Consider the following 7,290-nt stretch of genomic DNA (forward strand, 5'->3'; position numbering starts at 1 on the left):
TTAATGATATTAAAGTATTTCTAAAAAGTTTACCAACGAAGACAGAATCGCTCGAGCTTTTGTCTACATATTTAGTTATGTCGTCATTCCTCACTTTCTAGTTTATCATACCAAAGCAATCTAAGGGTAGAAACCACTCTTTAAAATAGAAAGTCCAAATTCGAGAATATGGAATCCGACGGCATCACCCACTTGTGCTGAGGCCTGAGGGAAATGAGTCAGTTTTGTAGAGCTGGACGGCATTAACTTTATAGTCTCGCTTGCCAAAGAATGCATTTTAGCTTCGGGTTCTTGTTGATTTAGGCATTTGTTCCAACAAATCTTTTATTTTAGGCATTTTTTTCCATGCTTCTAAAATTGGGCATTTTTTATGATAATAAAAATACAACACTACCCCTAGAATCTCTCTTGCAACGTTCTCATCACAATCAACATGAAGAAAAGAAAGACAATTAGTCTTCATATATAATATAAATTAACCATCGTTTGGTTTTCATTGTTAGGTTTATATACCAACACAAAAACTAGAAAAAAAACAAATCAAAATTACATCAACAATCTTTAATTTCAGAAGACAACAATAAAACAAATCTGAAAATAAAAGAGATGAATCAGTCCATTAAGCTGTCGACTCCTTCAAGAACTTTTCTGTCTTTACAGCTATCTTGTCGATGCCACCAACCATGTAATATGATTTGTTCAGGATGATACCTTAATACCAAGCAAACCCTGAAACAAACATTTCATAGAAACTCAAAACTTGGAAGGATCATAGAAAAAGAAAGAAGTCATGGACTGAAGAGCTTGGCAGTTACTAGAAGCCATTTTAACCGAACATACAAGGGGAACGCAAAAGAGGACAACTAATATTTAGTAAGGGAAACCCATGGACAAAATCTAACACGCATGTAGTAAGAAAACTAAACCCTAAAGAACTACAACTGAGGGAACCCCAATAGCCAGTTAAGCAGAACACTAAACCCTAAGGAAGTACAACGGAGGGAATCCAAGTAGCCAGTTAAGCAGAACACTAAACTCTAAGGAAGTACAACGGAGGGAACCCAAGTAGCCAGTTAAGCAAAACACTAAACCCTAAGGAAGTACTCGGAGGGAACCCAAATAGCCAGTTAAGCAAAACACTAAACCCTAAGGAAGTAAAATGGACGGAACCCAAGTAGCCAGTTAAGCAGAATACTAAACCCTAAGGACGTACAACGGAGGGAACCCAAGTAGCTAGTTAAGCAAAACACTAAACCCTAAGAAAGTACAACAGAGGGAACCCACAAAACCAAATGAAACACACATATTGTAAAGGACATGAGTAAGTAACAACATGGTACCAATTCATGAACGAATATTAATTCTCCATCAAAAAGATATGCAAAACCACTAGAAACAATAATGAAATTCACAAATAATGATTTTTAAAATGAAGATCCACAAAAGTAGCCTGATGTAAAGAACATGAGTTATACATAAGGTTAGTATCCCTTCACGAACTCAAATTCTTTACCCTAATTTCATGAGTTGTACATAAGGTTACCCTAATTTGATTTGTAAAGCATTTGATTTACAACTTCACAACACTAGCTTCAATAACGAGTATTTTGTCTCCAACAAAACACCAAAATGAATGAAACGACCGACCATTTTTTTTTTAAATAATAAATAATAATAATAATAAATTCACTACAACTAGTGGTCCCATATCCACTAGTCACCGAACCACAATCACAACCAACAGCGGAAATAACCAATACCAATATCCAATAATTATAACATAAACAATATCCAAAACTCAACCAACATGAATCATAGAACCAGCAACCTAGCAATGTTTCTAATGACCCAACTCTAGCAACCTAGTAATGCCAGACAATAACCAATCGAGTCCCTAGAACATCCTCCTCTTCATTGCCTTGATTCCACGATCACACTTTGCCTTTACCTGCACCACAAACACAAATTGCAATGCATGAGTATTTTATAAACACTTAGTAAGGCAATCCTCCCATCTACTGGGCACACACAATCAATGGAGATACTCTAACCATCAAACAACAATCAACAAACAAACCAGGCACTGCATCGACTGACGCCAAACATGCATCGACCGACACCAGTTGGGGTTGCGTCGACCGACGCATGCTCGACATAGCACGAAAACCCCAGGTTTTATGCGCCGTCCTCGCACTTGCATCGACCGACGCACAAAGTGCATCGACCGATGCACATGCCGAGCATCGTTTTCCCCCGAAGCTTCTCGCCGGATCTTCGTTCCTACAACCATAAAACTCGATCCCAAGCCACAAGAAAGCTACCTAACGTCCCAAATAACATTCTAACAAGCCTAACAACACATAACAAGCAGATCATAGAAATCTCCAGCTTAGATAAGCCATGGTCATGCACTTACCTATGCCTAGAAGATTCTGAACCTTAAACAAGCAAAACAACGCTCCCAGGAAGCTCCTACAACGATCCCAGCTACAGATCTCTACAGGAACAGCCTCAAATCACCCAAAATCCTCAAGAACACTCAAAAACCTTTTCTCTCTTTTATTTCCTCTCAAAAACGGCCAAACTCGCCGAATGAGACAAAACTCGAGTTTAAGTGTTTCCCTAAACCCAAAACGCAGCGTTTAACTTAAACTCGTCCGCACTTAACCAGCCTTGCATCGACCGATGCACATAGTGCATCGACCGATGCAATCCCTAAACCGGGATTTCGGTTCGCGGATGTTACAATTCTCCCCCACCAACATAGATTCGTCCTCGAATCTCGAACAACCATCAGCCAAGGACTCCCGTGCAACCGTCTCCATAGTCCGCCCTCCTCCGACCGATCTACGAAAGGTCACCTCTAGGCGATAGACTCACGTTCAAGGCATTATTTGCTCTCGACTTTTGGACTTTCCTTTACTCAGAGGCCTAAACCTTGAGTTTTTATTGGCTCCTCATCAGGCCAAAGCTTGCATGCCATAATATTGGCTCCTCATCGAGCCTAAGCCCGCATGCCGAAGTCGATATACCAACCATATTCCCAAGCCACAAAGTCTCCGAATATGGTAGTACTAGGAGAACTAAAGTCCCCCAAGAGTCGCGAGCAAACAATTCTGAACACGTCTGAGCCCTATCCCTATCCAGGTTTCCTCCCCGTGGCTCGCGTAAAGCAACACAATGTCCCACCAAACACATATCCCCTCACTAGAATACTCATGACCACACATGGACCATCTCACTGCCACTAGGGCTGCCACAAAGGCCAAACAAATGTCCTAAACAGGACCGCCACCAAGGCCAAACAAATGTCCTAAACAGGACCGCCACAAAGTCCAAATTAAGAGTCCTAAACAGGACCGCCTCAAAGGCCAAACAAATGTCCTAAACAGGACCGCCACTAAGGCCAAACAAATGTCCTAAACATGACCGCCACCAAGGCCACTCGTCCCGAAGGACCGTCACGAAGACCACTTGTCCCGAAGGACCGCCTAAAAAGGAAACTTTGGCTAAAAAGCCCGCCACAAAGGCCACACAATTGGCTAAATAACCCGCCAAAAACACCACACAATTGCTAAACAGCCCGCCACAAAGGCCACACACGGCACAAAGACTCAAAAGTCCGCCACTAAGGCCACACAAGCCCCTCCAAAGCTCTCCACCACTAAAAATGGACAAATCCTAACTCACATAAAACTTTCCATTTTTTGCACTTTCCACTTCAGGAAACTTTCCTCCAAAACCCCGCTTCACGGGAATTTCGTACCCCGAACACCACCTCATCTTGTTACTTAGTCGCACAACCAACCACCCCTAAACGACCAAGTAAACAAGAGAGATGGGCTGGAATACTCCATTCCCGCTCCAGCCACGGCTCAAGTCGCGGCTTGCTTCTCATACTACTTCTTGAACCTTGCCTTCATCCTCGCCTCTGGTTCCCAAGTCTGCTACTCAACACCATCACAGTACCAAAGGACTCTCATCAAAGGAATCTTCTTCTTCTGAAGTTCCTTGATCCTCCTCTTGAGAACCCTCACTGGTCTCGCCTCCAAAGTCATGTTAGGCTGAAGATCTTTAGGAATCTTAGCCAACAACAGAGACACTTTCGCAACATAGACACATGGAAAACCTTGTGGAACGCACGCATAACCTCAGGCAACTCCAGCCTATATGCAACCGGTCCCACCCGCTCAATCCCTCTGAGCGGTCCCATATACCTCAGACTTAACTTAGTCTCAGTCAATGACCTGTTCGGACCCTACAACATGACCATCTTGAGGTACACTCTGTCTCCTACCTGAAACTCAAGATCTCTCCTCCTTCTATCGGTATAACTCCTCTGCCATTCCTGAGCTTCCTTCATGTTCAGCTTGAGAACCCGAATCTTCTCTAAGGTCTCCTGAACAAAATCTGCTCCGTAAATGCTCCTCTCCCCCACCTGAGCCCAACATAACGGTGTACGACACGGCCTCCCATACAAAGCCTCATAAGGAGCCATCCTAATACTCGCCTGGTAATTTTTGTTGTAAACAAACTCTACCAAGCTCAAGTGATCTGCCCAATGGCCTCCCCAATCCAACACACCCTCAGCAAATCCTCCAGCGTCTGGATCGTCCTCTCTTACTGTCCATTTGTCTGGGGATGATAAGTTGTACTCATATGCACCTTAGTGCCCATCTTTGCCTAAAATGCTCTCCAGAACACCGAAGTGAACTTAGAATCCCTATCAGACACAATGCTTGCTGGCACCCCATGCAACCTGACTATCTCTTTCACATACTTCTTAGGCAGGACCGCTGCTCAATCAGTCTTCTTAATGGCCAGAAAATGTGCCGACTTAATCAATCGGTCCACAATGACCCAAATAGCATCAAATGTCTTGGCCACTGGCAAACCCACCACGAAGTCCATAGTAATCATATCCCACTTCCACTCTGGAATGGGAAGACTCTTCAGTAACCCGCCTAGAACCTGATGCTCAACCTTCACTGGCTGACACACATCGCACCTTGCGACCCAACTAGCTACATCCTTCTTCATCCCGACCCAGTGATAGTACCTCTTGAGATCACGGTACATCTTAGTCGCTCCTGGATTAATAGAGAACTTGCTCGCATGAGCCTCTCTCAGGATCTCCTGCCTCAACTCCTCATCTTTGGGCACAGAAACCCGACCGTGCACCAAGATAGTACCATTATCTGAGACATGGTACTCTGAATCAACATCCTTTGAGGCATTCACCAGCCCCAAATCCCTCTCCTGAGCCAAACGCACTCTACTCAGCAGATCTGCCTTACCCACTGCCTCCAAACCCAACGGCTCGTGAGACACTGCACACAACCTCAACGCACTGATCTCTCCTATCAGAGACTCCATATCCTGCTCCTGAGCCGAAGCCACCCTCTTCCGACTCAGAGCGTCTGCAACCGAGTTAGCCTTACCAAGATGATAAGCTATCTCAAAATCATAATCTACCACAAGCTCCATCCACCGCCTCTGCCTCAAATTCAGCTCGGGCTGAGTGAATATATACCTCAGGCTCTTATGATCGGTAAACACCTGTACCTTTGCACAATAAACATAAGATCTCCAAATCTTCAGGGCAAAAACTACAACACCCATCTCCAAATCATGAGTAGGATAGTTGCCCTCATGCTTCCGCAACTGCCGCGAAGCGTAGGCAATTACCTTCCCATGTTGCATCAACACACATCCCAAACCAACTCTAGATGCATCTGTATAAACCACATCGGGTTCTCCCTGCTCAGACAAAGCCAACACTGGTGCAGTAGTCAACATCTCCTTAAGGCTTGCAAAGCCCTCCTCACACTCCTGTGACCAAATAAAAAGAACATCATTCCCTGTCAACTTAGTCATAGGACGTGCTTTGCTCGCAAAAACCTGCACAAATCTCCTGTAGTAACCTGCCAACCCAAGAAAACTCCTGATCTCTGTGGCATTTTGCGGTCTCTGATAGCCTGGATCGTCTCCGGATCTACAGAAACCCCATCTGCAGACACAATATGACCCAGAAAACCCATCTCTCGCTGCCAGACACTACACCTGCTCAGCTTAGCAAACAACTTCTGCTCACGTAGCTTCTCCAGAACTGCTCTCAAATGCACTGCATGCTCCTCATGACTCTTAGAGTAAACCAGGATATCGTCAATGAAAATGATGACAGACACGTCCAGAAACTCCTGAAACACGTTGTTCATCAATCTCATAAACGCTGCTGGTGCGTTAGTCAACCCGAAAGGCATCACCACGAACTCGTAACGCCCATACCTCGTCCTGAATGCAGTCTTTCTCACATCTGCCTCATCAATCGGGATCTGATGATAACCCGATGTCAGATCTATCTTGGAGAACCAAGTAGCACCTCTCAACTGATCCAACAACTCATCCATCCTAAAAAGAGGGTACTTTTTCTTCACAGTGACCCGGTTCAAACCCCGATAATCAATACACAACCGGAAACTCCCATCCTTCTTCTTGACAAACAACACCGGTGCTCCCCACGGTGATATGCTAGGACGGATGAATCCCTTACTCAACAAATCCTCTAGCTGCTTCTTCAGCTCTGCCATCTCTGCTGGAGCCATTCTGTAAGGTGCCTTGGATAACGGCATCGTCCCCGGTTCCAGTTCAATCGTGAAAGGATCAGACCGAGATAGTGGTAATCCTTGCAATGACTGAAATACATCCTCAAATTCCTCAACAACCTGAATACCGCTAACCGTAGACTTCCCCACTGACTCTGGCATTGATATAGTAACCAAATAAGCCTCACGGCCCTTCTCGATCATCTTCCCAGCCTGAATGGCCGAGATCATGAGACTCCCCGAAGTCGGTCTAATACCCTGAAAAACCAACTTCCCTCTTCGACGCTCAAACTCCACTCTACCCCGATGGCAATCCAAATGCACCATATGCCGATGCAGCCAATCCATCCCGAGAATAACATCATACAACATCACATGACTGATAAGCAAATCCGCTGGCCACAACTCTCCTGCGATCTGAATATCAATACCCCTCTCGCCCGTCCAATAACTCTCTGAAATTTTCCTCCAGCAACTCTGACCACTCACGCTCGCTCCCCGGGATCTCCTCTGATAACTGCACTCTCTGCACACTCCGGAGTAATGAATCTATGAGTAGCTCCAGAATCAAACATGACGTGGGAGTTAAACCAGCCCTCCTCAGACTCCATAGCCCGACCCCCATAAGATAGAAGTCGACTAAACTCCAAGTCCAGCTCCCGCACTGACCGCTTCCCCTGAGCTA

The sequence above is a fragment of the Camelina sativa genome, chromosome 8 (assembly GCF_030686135.1).
Source record: "Camelina sativa cultivar CO46 ecotype springtype chromosome 8, ASM3068613v1".
Taxonomy (NCBI): Eukaryota; Viridiplantae; Streptophyta; class Magnoliopsida; order Brassicales; family Brassicaceae; genus Camelina; species Camelina sativa.